We start from the raw sequence: 15,961 nt of genomic DNA, 5'->3' as shown, positions 1-15,961 counted from the left end.
ATGACTGGCGCCGGCACGACGGAGGCCTCGCCCTGTGCAAGTTGATGCCGCTTGATAATGATACATATGATGTTAAGATGCCATCGCTTGCGGGCAAGGCTTGGGCGGGCGCAAATGGAGATTGGGTTGTTTACATTGGGTCCAACTGCGAGTGGGAACTTGTGAATGTGTACACTCGTGACCGGGTTCCACTTCCAAAAATCTCAGCTGACTGCCCAGAGGTTGAGCACACCGGTATTGTACGCACGTTCAAATACGATCATGGTGATTGTCTTCTACGGAAGATAGCAATTTGTCGAGTTCCCAACCGCTCTTGGAATTACAAGAACTATCAAGTTGTTGCTATCTTCGACAAGCTTGTTGCCGTCCTTCGTGGTTCGACTGGATGGATATTGCTCAAAAATCAGTTTCTATACACGGATGTGTACTGTGATGCAATTCAATACGAGGGCCTTGTGTTTGCTGCCACCACTCATGGCACTGTTTTTGCATGGGATCCTCGTAGTTTCGGTACTTTGGTCTTCCACCGTAATTATAATTGTTTCATCCACATGCATGCGGGTTAGCAAGTTTCCCTTTACTAATTAACCTTCTTCTTATGTTTCCAAGGTCCTGTGAACATCCCACAACCTATACTTGAAAAAATTTATAACCAAGGGGGAGATGACGATGGTGATGATCACGACCATGAGGATGAGCAGCGCCCATATACTCTGTGGCGCCTGGCAACTAATTCTGATGGATCACCTCTTCTTGTGTGTATACAGCCCACTGATGATGTTACTGCTAAGGAAGCAGGTGTAGTCCATGGTCGCACTCTCCGGACCTATTCCAACACCCATTGCATGGTATTCGGGATGGATACTAGTGTGTTAGCGCCAACTCCTTCTCCCTGGTACAGAATTGATAGTCTTGGAGAAAACTCGCTCTTCCTTGGACAAAACTATCCGATGATGGTGAAAGGCGATTCAACTGCTGTTGACACAACGTTACTAGTACCATTTATGAGAAGCAACTGTGTCTATACCTCAGACATTTGGGTGGTTCCCTAGCTTGGTACTGATATAGTAGGCCGCTTCAGCCTGGTTGATCAGTCATGCGTTGGTCTCCAGATCGATAATGGATGGCCCGTCCCAGAGAATCACTTGTGGTTCAATGCAAGCGTTTCCAACGCCGAGGAATGGTTGAGTTGAAGTTCATTTCATTGCTTGTTACTATTTGTTGTGTGGTGAAAACTTTAGTTTTTATAATCTATCCTCGTTGTCGATGTGGGTTGATGACATGTTGTATGTAATAAAATGATATGCCTGTGATAAACTTACTAAATTTATGAATGGCTTTCGAGTCGCTTCTCTGAGTGAGTGGTGCGATGAGGCAAAAAAATATTTTTGAAATACATAATTGTATGTGCATTGCAACAGGTTATCAGATGAGGCCAATCAACAATAGTAGTACACTATTTGTACTAGCTTCACATGCTTCGCGCGTCGGGCGGGTGTTTTTACTGTAGCCATATGCTAATGTGTTCGTTGTACATAACCAGCACCTCGAATCCTTGATACTAGTACTATATAGTAGGAGTAAGTAGTAGGAGTAGTAGGGTGGCATGGGCCAGAACAAGCATTCACGTCCAGTAGTACGGCACACGCCACCACCACGACATCCATCTGACACCATATTATTTCTTGGAGTCTGTGCTAGAGCAATCTCCTCAACCTTGTCGTTTCTCTAACTTCAGCCATCGTGCGGTGGGCGAGGTGGGGGTTTGCCGATAGTCGGTTTCCTTAACTGCGGTCCCACCTGTAAGGCCAACTCCAACGCACGACCCCAAATGGACCTCCGTTTTGCACGAACTCCAATGATAATTTTGACTAGAAAAGCAAGACCAAAGAAAACAAGAACCACAAGAATACATTTCACTACTATTGTAAGTTGGATTAGTGCCTTCTCGATGCATTCATTGTTGATCTGTGGAGGCTCGATCTTGCGTGCTTCTTTCTTCTTCGAGTGTAAAGAAGTAGACGTTGCTTCCTCCCATCTAGTCTCATGTCTAGCCTCTATTCTAGTAGGATTATCAACAAGTGCACTAATCTCATCTCTAGCCTCTGTGCTAGCTAAAAGTGATAGAACATCTACTAAATTGCGCTCTATCAATATATGGATGTACTCTTGTTCCCAATACAAAAACTTGCATCCATTCTACTCCCTCTGTTGCACAATACATGCCTTCTATTTGTCAAAATATATATGTATCTAGACATGTTTTAGTATATAGGTACATCCATTTTTGGACAAATGGAAGTCAAGTATTTTGGAACGGAGGGAGTACACAATAAAAATTTTAAGTTAGCACAACTAGTCTAATCCGAGAGCACAACCGAAGATTTGGTCGGGTTCTTCCTCCTTTTGCCGACACGTGGGACATCCAGCATCCAGGTCGTGTCATGAAAGAAAATAGAGTGGTAGTTGAAGCCACGAGATGTGCATCTTGGGTTAAACTGTAAATAGAATCTTACTACTCTTGAGTAACTCCAAAAGCGGCCACCGAAGATCTTTATTGGATTTGTTTTTCATCACCAGCATGTCTAGGTGAAAGATGTGCAGGTTCAGTGGGTCCTCTTGCATTTTCACTGACATGTGGGGACGCATGTGAGCAACTAGACGATGGGCTCCGCGCGTCCGCTGGCTGGCTGAGAAGAGAGATAGAGGAGGGCTGAGCACGGGCCATAACTAGCATTCACGTCTAGCAGTACGGCACACGCCACCCACACGAGTCCCATCCAGCACCAATTTTCTTGGAGTCCATGCTACAGCCATCTCTTCTCCCTCCTATTTTCTCAGCCATCACATGGTGGGTGGGGTGGGGGTTTTCCGATAGTCGGTTTGCTCAACTGCGGTCCCACTTGTAAGTGAAAATGCAAAACCGCACGCATTCTCGCTTGAGCGGCGTGCCGGACCAACCGTGTGGGGGTGCGACGCAAACACGACAGGCTTTTCCTTTTTAACTCGTAACTTGTAAAATTTGGTTCTGCTCCATGGCGCGACCGATAGATAGAAAATAATGATTTTGCCTAGAGTAATGAGAAGTTTGGTTCTGGCACCGTTCATGCATGGAGTACGTACGAAAATTATGAAGTTGATGCAAAAGGTAAGATAATTACTGTAGTGTCATATACTACTACATGGATTTGACAGAAAGATAAAAATACATGCGGATCCATCAACGACATCCTCACGCCCTAGTGCGTCGGTCACCAACCGACGTGTGAGGAGCAGCGGAGTTGGCGGCAAGCTCAACGTGCTTCTGAGCAGTGCCATCCAAGGTTGCCCTGCGGTCCAAGAAGGCCAACGTCCTATCGTCCTCCTCTTGCATGTAGTAGTCCTTGTGGACGATTTGCGCGTATACGTGGGTGATTATGTCGATGGTGTCTTGCTGCGCCAGGCACTGCGCGGCGAGCGCGACCTCGAGGTGGACATTCTCCGGCGCGACGGCGGGCAGTCGCAGGGCCACTGGTACGTCGAAGAGGTTGTCACCATAGTGGCCGTTGAGGGTGGCGGGCATCGCAGAGCCTGGGCACGTCGGCTGGAGGCTTACGTCAAAGTCGTCCGCAAGCTTCTTGATGACGGTGAACTTGTCGAGGAAACCGACGAGGACCTCGTCGAACAAGGAGACGAAGCTGTCGTCCAAGCGGCCCCTCGCCCTGGCGGCCTCAAGCAATACTACCAGGAGACGTTCCTCGGTGCCGGGCCGCAGGCCAGCGTCGTGGACCATCTGGCATAGCCGGCTGATGCTCGCGCTCATCGCCTCCATGGGTCTAGCTTAGCTTCTAGATAACTGATCTTGCGATTCGAGTGATCACTCTTGCCCTTGGTTAGCATGCGTAGGAGCGTAGGATTTCGTACTACTCCTCGGCCCTCTACTTCACCTGCCTTTGGCTGTATGATAGGTGGCCAGCCACCCCCTGGGCCCATGTGTCATTCACCCAAAGGCAGTTGCCGTAAGTCAATGAAGCTGCGTCCCCCTCCGTGCCGGTGCAGTATAGTCATCTCACTGGACCTCTAGTTGGGGCCAAATGAGAGAAGTTTGATGTTTACTGGTTTATTGGTCCCCTTTGCATTTTGCGCCAAGTTTTGACCTTTGATTTAACTAATAAAATGTTAATGCATGTAAACAAAAATGTTGTGTAAGTCACCTTACGAAAACCAAATAATCCCAAAATACTTTGGCATGGTGCATTAACTCCCTCCTTGTTTCTTATTTCATGACATATCAACCAGTGAGAGATGTGGGCCGTGCATGCTTTCAATGACTCGAGACTACCAAACATGACATGCAGTGTTTAGTTCATTGCATGTAATCCTATTAGTACTCTAGTTAGCAAAAAAACATTAAGTTCTCTCGCCGATAGGAATAAAACACCATGTTTTTATTTACAGAGGGAGTAGTACATTTCTTATGACATGCATATATTACTAGATATTGCTAGTCAAATACTAAAATCCATATGGACGTGGTAGTACTCCTAAATCCAGACGGTGGTGCTACTAGTACTAGTAGTAGTACTACCAATGTAGTAGTAGGAGTACTAGCACTGTACTACCCGTTGGTCAAATTATTACGTGCTGCTCCTCACAATGAAGTGACAAGACCCTGCACTGGAGATGACACCTGAGTATAGGCGCCGTGTTCGGCATACCATAGTCAGCCTCACCGTCTGCAGTCACTATCATCATGGTTGTAGAGCTAGCCTGCTTCCAACTAGCCCTGTTCGACATAATTTCCCGTGCGTAGATGCATGTGCATTGCACGAACACCAATATTGGGGGTGGACAGCTCCGGAAGTGGCCATCATGCCAGATTTTTCCACGGCCTTCTAGATGTGGTGGGGAGGAGATAAGGCTGATTGTGAGAGACAAGGAGTTGTTTGTAAATAGGGAACAAGTGCAGGCATCTTTTTGCAAAAATGGAGAAGCTTGGTTTGTATGCGTCAGATCTAGATCCGACGGCTATTGGTGAAAGATGGGAGGCACAACATCATCACCAACTCAGGACCTGTTTGATTCGCAGGATTTTGAAAACGCAGGAATAGGGCACGACAATATTACAAGTTTCAAACTGATATTACAAATGTTAGGAGTAATGTTGCACCTACGAAGTGGGAATTACTATGAAGTTTATGTAAGAACTTTTGTTACTTTAGGTGGATGCAGCATTATCGTACAAACTAAAATCCACCGCCCTGACAAGTCACTAATGGGCAAATAAGTTTTCGAGTCTTTGGCCACTTGATGTTTCAAAAAAAATTCGGCTTCTGCGGAGACTTTGTCATTTAGGCTTAGACGCTTGCGGTGATCAGCACGCCATTTATTGTTGCGCCAGAGAACGCCAAACCTCATTGCCTTCAGCACACTTGCCTCCAGAACAAAGAACCTGGCCAATTTAATCTCAGATGTGCTGCCTCAGTAGTCGATCAAATCAATTTCTGTAAGATGGAGATCAAGGCATTCGATGAGATTGTTATAGTCCAGCACATTTTTCACATTCGGGTCTTTTTTTATCTGCAAAAGAAGAGAACATATTAGAGCAGCTCGCTGCATAAGATTGCCGTGTCATCAAGGGGTTCCAATATCATTCACTCATACGATAGGGTTGGCTGGCTAGTGATATTCTCTCTCTCTCTCTCTGTTTCCTCTCATTTAACTAGGAGCACGTGAAGAGCTTGGGCATTTGTTGCCTTCCACTATGTGGACGATGCCATATTCCACAAAAGTATGCCACATAATACGCATCGATGTCAAATCAAAAGATTTTGGCACCGCTCTCGTGATGTGAGAGAGTTGGCACCGCTGTGCACATAGACCCACATGTATAAACAAATCAATCAAACCAACTACACCAGCCTCTCACTCTCCCAAACAAGTGCTTTTTTATTGCCTCAGTCCTCTCTCTCTCCCGCGTAGTGTTTTTTCATTGCGTGAGTTAATTTGGCACCGGAGCAAAGTAGGTGATCCAGATTGGGGCACCAGGTGAGCAATGGAGGGGCATCGATGCCAAATCCATCACAAGTGAATTTGGCACATGTTTTGGCCTACATAGCCCACTTTTGTACTCCATCCGTCCGAAAATTCTTGTCTTAAATTTGTCTAAATACGGATGTATCTAGTTACATTTTAGTGTTAGATACATCAATATCTAAACAAATGTAAGACAAGAATTTTGGGATGGAGGGAATACTACCTCATATTTAGTATAAAATTTTGACCATAGATTTACCTAAGAAAATGCCAATGCATGTCACTAAAAATTACACCATTTGAAATTATGTTCAAATACGAATCCAACGATATAGTTCTTAGTGACATGCATTAACATTTTGTCAGTTAAATCTATGTTCAAATTTTGATACTACAAAATGGGAAGAGTAAACCAGGACGGAGGTAGTACTTGCTCTTAGGGTAACCATAGAGTTACTGGAGTAGTCTAAGTTACTTTCCACTATGACTAGCCTAGGCTACTATAGTAGTACAGCATAAAAACGATGCAGGTGATCACGTGAGAAAAAAATACTAAAAACATTTCTTTCGGTGCAGTGGGTAGATGCAGTTTTGAACACTACACTTGTCATCATAATTTGGGAAAATTACGAAAAAATTGAGCTATGTTGAGATTACCGTTTACTTATAGGAAAGAAGTTTCACCTTGATGAGTAGCTTATCCATGCACGGAAAGCATGTAAGGAATCCAACAACTTGATCCAGATTGGGGCCGATAGATTTTAGTGCTAAGATCTTCACTGTGCGCATGGACTGGGTCAAGCTTGTGGGAATCATTTTCTGGAAGACGGTCGTAAATACATCAAGAAGAAATTTAAAAATGTGAATTTCAAGAAGATGGAGAAGAAGATGAGTTGTTTCCCTAAATGATTATGGATCCAATAAAGAGTTCGGATAATCTGGCAGACGAGTACACCAACGCTGTCAATTTCGGCGCGTTAATGACCCTAATTTTTGTTGGACCTTCTAGATCCGATACAAGCAATCTCTCAAGGAAAGGCACATTCTCAATGACCATAACGTGGAACAGCTGGGGTGATCTCTTCCCAATTGATGTCTTGTTGCGGGGCCAACAAGACACATAAATCCATCGGAGATTCGTCGAGGCGATGTGGAGGCTAATGAACCCATGGATCTGCTCAAGACGAAGGTACTCGAGCACAGTACAGCTGCGGAGCAGGTGCTCCATAGCCTTCTTCGAGATGACAATGTTGAAGAGGTCGAGCTGCTTGAGTTGAGGGAGAAGAAGGGCGGGCGTGACATTAATCTGGGGAAGATAGCAGGAGCTGAAGCTGGCGTGGCGCAGCGTTGGCGTGAGGGGGAGCGCGGACATCGGCAGAGAGCGACATCGTCCAGCTTCAAAGCTGAGCTCCTCGAGCTGATCTAGGGCGGGGGATAAGAACCACTCGTCGAACTTGGGTTGGACCTTGCAGTTGGTACTGAACATGCAGATCTCAAGGCGTCTGGCTGGCCTAGGGTGCGATGAAAGGATCTTGGAGACTGCGGCCATGCGTTTGCAATCCCCATCGCATAGGCAGCTATCGACGGTGAGGTTGAGGGGGACGCAGCACCAGAGGGGGCGCCACCGCCTGGAGAGCAGGGCGGTATGCACAGCAGATTTTGTGGGGAGGAGGCCGATGATGACGAGCAGCATATCATCGGGGAGGCTGCTGATGATGTCCAGGCTTGCCGGATGCGGTTTTGGCTCGAGCCGCCTCCGCTTGTTGGCTGCCTCGCCGTCCATCTCAACCGGCGGCAACGCCGGTGTACACATGTGCTGGTGTGTATTGTGTGCTGGGTGTGCGCGAGTGCGTCCTTCTGTGCATGCCGTCGCGCAGTGGTTAATTGTGCGCGAGTGCGTCCTTCGCGCGCAAGAAGTTTGTCCTCAATGCGCCCTCAATTTACTAGCATGCGGGGTGCTACCCTGAGTGGTTTCAACTTTGTTTACTTCCCCGCGTGTCAGATGGGCCTCTAGTTTACTTATTTTCACCCACTGCCACATGGGCCAGCACACGAAGATACAAAACACGAGCTAACAAGGCAACATGTGGATTGGTTGACCGGTCAACTAAACAATATACGGAGCTATACGCTGACACAGTGAGCGTATAATCCATCGGTATAGAGAGTTCGAGTGAGAGGGGAGGCCCGTGAGAGATAACAGAGAGAGAGAGAGAGCTACTCCCTCCATTCGATAATGTAGTTCCAACATTTTTTTAAGTCAAACTTTTGAAACTTTGACCAAGTTTATAAAGAAATTACTTATATCTACAATACCAAAGATAAATGATCGTATGAAGTAAGTACATGTTGTGATGAATCTAATGATCGTTCCAGATGTAAATTTTTGTCTCCACATATACCTGGTCAAACTTTTCTGAGGTTTGACTTTTCAAAACATCCATATGCTTATGGACGTGACAGAGTCCCTACCTAGAGAGAGAGAGAGTGGGTGAAAAAGTGTGTGTGCGTGTGTGAAAGAGACTTTTCTGAGGTTTGTCTCCACATATACCTGGTCAAACTTTTCTGAGGTTTGACTTTTCAAAACATCCATATGCTTATGGACGTGACAGAGTCCCTAACTAGAGAGAGAGAGAGAGTGAGTGAAAAAGTGTGTGTGCGTGTGTGAAAGAGACATGGACAACACACGATAAAAGTAGAGAAAAAGCGTGCATGTCTTATGCAAACATATCACACATGCATCTTCGACAACGGAGGCAAGGTGAGGAGATAGTGTGTGGTTGTTTGGAACCGAGAGAGCAAGACCCCTAGCAGGTGGCCGAGAGGGGTCTGACAAACAAGGGAGAGAGGTCGAGAGAGACGTACGGAGAAAATGCAGACATGGGGAGGAGAGAGTGTATGTTTGTCATAGAGAGATCCCCTGGAGATCGTGATGGAACTACATGGGTGGGAGATCGAGTGACAAGGTGTGTGCGCGATAGAAGATGCCCCGAGAGATATCGAGATAGACGTATGGATGGAAGGAGACAATATGTGTGTTCCTGATGGCTAGTAAGAGATAATCATACTTAGGAGGGGGGAGTGCTTGCGCCTATGATGGAGTGAGGGATTATGGTACTTAGGGGGGTGCGTGTCACATGGAGAGAGAACAAGGGCGGAGAGTGTTGGATGGGTCTATATGTATAGCGCGAGCGAGACATGTGTATGTGTGAACCAGGGAGATATAAGGCTAGTTTGGCTTGCGTCCTGAGCATCTTTTGCCTGGCCTGGGGTTGTCGCTAGATTTCATGCACGCTTGTTTGGTTGCTACCCTGTGAAAAAGAAAGCCCGCCTGGCCTGGGTTCCCTTGCACTTTAATTAGCCTAGCTGAACTCTAGACACTGCAAGTAGCCTGGCCCAGGCGACCAATTTCAAACGCCTGGCCGTGCTTGGTCATGTGGCCACGAGTCTAATAGCAACATGGATGGATATTAGCATTAAATAATTGATGCATGGATTGATTGATGGGACGTTGATGCTTTGCCTGGCCCAGGCATGAACCAAACACTTCAGCACCACAAAGCCTGGCCAGGTAGAAATATTTTACATCTCACGTCCATACCGGGTAGTACCGTCCATCAAGTCATGAGGGTCAGGTCACGAACCAAACTGACCAATAAAGTTTGAGAGAGATTGAGGAGCCCCGATAAGGCTGAGTGGTGCGTTAGATAGCTAAGAGGGGGAAAGAGATATTCCATCCGCTCGATAATGCAGTGCATGTAAATTTTTTAGAAGTCAAACTTTGGAAACTTTGATCAGGTTTACGCAAATGTTATTTATATCTACAATACCGAAGATACATCATACAAAACTACATCTCATGGTGAATCTAATGGTATATGTTTGCCGTACTAGATGTAATTCTTTTTCTCCACGTACATGGTCAAACTTTGTGATGTTTGACTTTTCAATAAATCTATATGCTATGGACCGAGGAGAGTGCCTCAGTCGAGACAGATCAAGTGCGTGTGAAGGAGAATGAGTAAGTGTGCAAAAAGAGTATGTGTGTGAAAGAGAAAGTGACAACAAACGATAAATTAGAGAGAGTGTGTTTTTTCGTTCTTATGCAAACATATCACGCATGCATCTCCGAAATGGAAAAGCGAGGCGAGGAGATACACGAAGATAGCTAGTGTGTGATTGTTTGCAACGGAGAGAGACACCCCTGTAGCACATGTCCAATAGAGGTCTAGCCAACAAGGAACAAAGGTCAAGAGGGACACATAGATGTCATGGACGCATGGGGAGGGAGAGAGGTTGTGTTTGTGATAGAGAGATCCCGTCGAGATGGTGAGGGGACTATATGGGTGGGAGATCGAGGGAGTGCGTGCGCGATAGAAAGATGCCCCGAGAGAAATCGAGATAGACCATGCACATGTTTGTGATGGAGACTAAGATTAGCTAGTCATATACATATAGGGGGGACTGCGTGTGCCTACAATTGAGTGAGAGACCATCATACTTGGCTAGCTGGGCATGAGATTGTGTGTGTGCGCATGTGAGATGGAGAGAGAACGAGGGGGAGAGATAGAGTTTTAGATGGGCCTATCAAGTGCGAGTGAGATATGCATGTGTATGTGTGACCCAGGTGGATGGAGAGTTTGAGAGAGGGGGGAAGAGCTCCGAGACGACATAGTGGTGCGTGAGAGAGTTACGGTCAAAGAGCCAAGGAATTTGTGTGCATACGGTGAGTGCACCCAAGATATCTAGCTTGGACTAGCTAGAGTATCATACATAGTGTGCGAGAGAGACCTATTGATGGTGTATATATGCATGTGAACTAGAAAGACCCCCCCCCACACACACACAGAGAGAGAGAGAGAGATGGAGAGAAAGGGAGAGGGACCAACAAGGTTTTTGTGCCGGATGCGTGCGACAGAATTGAAGATTGTCGGTGAGAGAGAGAGAACAGGAGTCCGGGAGAGGGGGAGGTCGCGTTTTATGCATCAAAGACTAATATAAACCATGTTTCGATATAAACTTGCATTCAAATATTTAAATTGGATAACATGTTGTCTTCAATCCACACATGAACGGATATATGGGTGTATCAAATAAGTTCATTAATTTAACTTTCAACATGTTCATGGAGTACTATAATACTGCACAACATGCTACTCGATTGAGGTGTTCAATTTTGGATTTAGTTCACTATTTTGACCTACTGAACGAGCTATTTCATTGAATCGAGATATTTCATTTTGGGTTTGATTCGCGTTTTTGAGTGGGTCAACTATTTGTCATATAGTAAATCGCTAGCAATGAGCATGTAAAAACACATTACTCCCGAGCATCATCTCTCCATCTAAAAAAGAAGTGGCAAGCTAATATTTCAAAATTTGATCCGAATCGACTTGGTAAGGTAGACGTGGATGCTCGTTCTCCCAAAATTTGAACGAACCGTTAAACATCCTCTCTGCTCGGTGGAATTCGCCCGAGCAAATAAATGGGAGATGCGAAATTACCGTCCTATGTGGGACACGCATCAATTGGCCCGTTGTACATCGAGGGTAGGTTTGTAACTTCATCCAAGCTTGCCTTCTCCTCGGCCGAAATGACATGTGCCGAATAATTCATAAACCATGGTCGGAAAAACACGCTCTCCTCACCCGAAATAGCTCGCGCCCACTATAGTTCAAAACACGCCGTCCTCGCCCGAAATTGCTCCCGCCCACTATTTGGGGAGAAGCAAAGTTAATCTACTATCCCCGACCCTCAGTACACAGACCCAAGCCGAGAAGCCTATATGCAAGGGTAGAGCTGTAACTCCCCCCTCACATTTCAGACAAATGCATTCGTAAGACATGGTTCCACTCCCCCCCCCAACCCCCCCCCCCCCCGCCCACCCCCATTCATACCTCGTGGGCGCCAAATCACCTTCTCCCCGGGAAGCTCCCTTCTCCCGAGCCACAAAACCTCAGCCCCATCTCCATGGCGCCCCCACCGCACCAATTTCACAACCGCCCTCCTCCCTAATGCCGGAGACTTTGTCCATTTGCCGTCGTGCATTGGGCCATGTGCCTCTTACTCCGTGCCGCTGGTGCTACCTCGACGACGGCCGCGTGAACCGCACCGGAGCCGATTCACCCCCGCCGTTGTTCACGGCGCCGGAGCGGCTCCAACTTCAGATCCGTCCAGAGTCCTAGCGCTGCTTCCGCGTAGCCGTCGACCGTCGCGACATCGCTCTATCCCTGCCGCCAGTCGCCACCGCAACCGCGCCGGCCTCACCGACTCGGCAGCTGGACCTGCCTACTTCACCATGCAGCCAGACAGGTCGCACCCTCATCTCAAATCACTTTATTTAGGCATCAGTTGTCTGAATTTTTATTCTAGGCCAATCGATTCCCAATGGGAAGTAGCACCCCTCGAGGCAGCGGAGCTCCTAGGCTGCCGGTTGGCTGGTGTCTAACGTAAGGGTGCGGGGCCGCAAGTTCGCCGTGGAAGCAGCGCTTAGATGGCTATCTTTTAGGGTTGCGTGGGTTGAAGGTACTACCGCCGCCGGATCTGGATGACGGGGAGTCTTTGTGGATTGGCTCGGGGGCGGCGCAACCACGGCAATGCGGTAGGGCGGGAAGCGGGGTTTTGGCCGGGGGCACGGACGGCGGAGGCAGGCTGCTCTGCCGTTGGTCGCTGGCACAAGACGGCCAGCCATCCGGCGTAGATCAGACAGTACCAAAATAAAATAAAATCATGTGACCCCAATTTAGTCTTCAGTCAACAGACGTGTGACCACTCTCGTACCTTGTTGTTTATCTCTTAGTGTATTTCTTCAGATCAAAGAGATATGTCGTTCTTAACATTATGTGTTATCTTCATCTTCAGACACACCATCGTCCGACTCACCACAGCTGCTCCAACAAGGGAAGCATACACCAGAAGGGAGCTATAGTCCCCACTCAACAGTTCCCTGCATCGAATGCGCATGCCCGACATGGACAGCCACAACAACTGCAGGGCCATCGACAAGTCAGCACATGATGCTCACTCCTATGGATGGCAGCCAGATAGGTTGTACCCTCATCTTACTTGTGTGCAACATTTATGGCTTTGTTATTCATCTAAGCATGGAAAATAGATCATCACATTTCACTGTATATTCATGCTGATCTCTTACGGGTCTAGTTCAGGAGTTAACGTTGTTCCATAGTTCAGCTAAGATACTTGTTCTTTAGGTAACGATGTTCCATAGTTATCATCCATCAGCCAATGCTATCCCACAGGCTGGTGATTATAGTATTATACCACTTCTAGTATTACCTATGTTGTTCCTTAATACTTTTGTGTGTGATCTAGTTAATCTCAAGTACAAACGATACATATTATGTAGCTTTCATTGGTGTTCTCCCTTTAGTTTATGAGACCTGTTGCTGCTAGTTAACCCCAGTCCTACTATTTATGTCGTCTCCTACAGGCACTCATTACATAAATCTAACTACTAGTTGTCTTCCATGCATGTCAGATATAATTGCACAAACTGATATATCCACAAGAACCTCACGGAGCAATGTAAAGGTCAATAAACTTGATGTCAATGATACCCAATATGATGGAACATGTAAAGGCAGTTTTTCAGAAGACTTGCAGAAAGATGATGAATCATCTTCACCCCACAAGGTCCTTGCTCTAACTTGGCCTGTGATATGGGTACACCATGCAGATAATGTCTTGGAGTGTATCTACTCTGTTGCAATGCCATGTGCTTAGCATGCTGATCATGCATGTAAATATGTCATGCCTTCCTGTTTTTCAGTACCTATTCCATTCATGATAACATGTTTTCAAATTCAAGTATTGTCATTCTACTCTATCGCAATGCCATTTTCTTAATTTGGAAATCATGCTTCTGAATATCTTATGCATTGTTATTCATCAGTATGTACTTCATCTGTCTACCATACCATGTTTTTTACATTGAAGTGTTGTTCTAGTGCTCTGTTGCAATGCCATCTTATTTTCCCAATCATACACGTGTATGTTGCCTTAGTTATTTCTGTACGTATTCCGCTAGCATACAGTTTTACATTCAACTAGTGTTTTTTTTGCTGTGTTGTCCTGTCGTATCCCTAGCTCTTACACCATACTCCCTCCGTCCGGATTACATGTTGCCGAAATGGATAAAAAAGGATGTATCTAGAACTGAAATACGCCTAGACCCATCCATTTTTTTCCGGATGGAGGGAATACATGTCAATATGTCATGCCTTTCTATTCTTCAGTACCTATTCCATCTCTCTGTTGTCGCATGTTTTATAATTAAAGCACCATTCTTCTATACAAGGTGAGGCAACACGTGTTTCCTGCGGCCAATGATGATTTTACACATGGAAAATCCCCATTGGTCCGGGCTGTTAACGGGTTATCGGATCCAAAACCGGACCCGATAGCTTAACGGCGTTCCATTACGGTGGATGCCACATGTAGGTCACCCTTGACGAAAGCACATCTGTGACGCGCGATTTATTGTCATGGAAGTGGACACTTCCGTGATGATAATTTTGGTAATGTCATGGAACACTTCTACGATAGCACAAGTATGACTATCTTGATTCTGTCATAAAATAGTCATGGATGTACATGCATGAAAAAAACGTGACCTACTGTGACAAACACATGTCATCACGAAAGTGTATTTTTTTTGTAGTGCCGGTCGGGGAACTTGAATATCTTGTGCAACTTCGTTAGGAGCAACTGCGTCAAATGTTATTTACTCCTTAAGTCATCGTCATTGATGCTCGCACATTCCCGTAGGATGCATCCTACTTGGTTCCCATAACACTTGCGAGGTTCTTCCGGCTCTAATGGATCAAACTTGCCAGGTGCCATCTTTGTGATCACCAGTCGTCCAATCCATAGTTTGCTAGGTTTTCATATCCTCTGCTTCTTCTTTTCGGTAGCGGCATCAGCGCCGGTACCTTCCCCGCTGGTCTCGGCGCCGCCATCCTTCTCGGCGCCGCCATCGGTGCCGGCGCCATCGGTGTCGATGTCGGTGTTAGTACCATCATCGAGGCCGACCTGCAAACCTTGACTTTGCAACAATCTCGTCTTAGCAGTCAAATAGTCTAGGTACTCTTGTTCACCCTCATAATCCATCTCATCCGCATCTTGGTCAGAAGGCCCACTTTCTTCGTTGCTCGACATGTTTCCTATGATTAAGTCTCCTTGTTTAATTGTAAAACTATGAAAAGATGAGAAATGACATAAAAAGAAATCTATCTAGAACAAATCATGCCAAAATTCACAGAAAATTTTGGCATGACCTTTGCTAAAAAATGGACATATCGAGTGCCTAAAATTCACCGGAACGGAAATGAATCAACATTCCAGCGTAACATAGGCCACTCGAATCATTTACCCTACACATAATCATCATTCCAAATGTGACATGTCCAAAACATCACATGTCCACATATCACATCTGCCCTAACTAAATATATAACCTAATTAACCATCTTCCCTAACTAAAACCTAAGTAAATTAACCAAAAAACCTAGCTACCAGAGAGAGAAGGAGCGGTGGGGGCTTACAGAGGGTGCAGGCCCGACGACGGCCGAGGTTGGGAGGGGTCGGGTCGGGGTTGAGCGCCGGGGCCAGGGCCGGGGTCGGGGTCGGCGCCATTCGGGGGCCGGGGCCGGGGTCGGTCGGGGGCGAGCTCAGAGGCGCAGCGAGGGAAGGGCTCTGGCGGCGTCTCGGGGAGGAGAGCATAGGGATTTGGGGGAAAAGAGGCGGGCTGAATGGAGCGGGGATTTTGGGGGTTAAGTGGGCATAGCAGTAGCGCATTTAGGCAAAACGCGCTATAGCTACTTCAGGTAGCTATAGCGCTTTCGTGTAGAAACCGCTATTGCTATCTTGACTAGCTGTAACCTGTTTGTTTCCTTCTATTTTCTTTTCCTTTATTTTCTCTCATTTT

The sequence above is a fragment of the Triticum urartu genome, chromosome 4 (assembly GCF_003073215.2).
Source record: "Triticum urartu cultivar G1812 chromosome 4, Tu2.1, whole genome shotgun sequence".
In the NCBI taxonomy this organism is placed as follows: domain Eukaryota; kingdom Viridiplantae; phylum Streptophyta; class Magnoliopsida; order Poales; family Poaceae; genus Triticum; species Triticum urartu.
The sequence above is the reverse complement of the archived record's forward strand: the minus strand, read 5'-3'. Positions refer to the sequence as shown.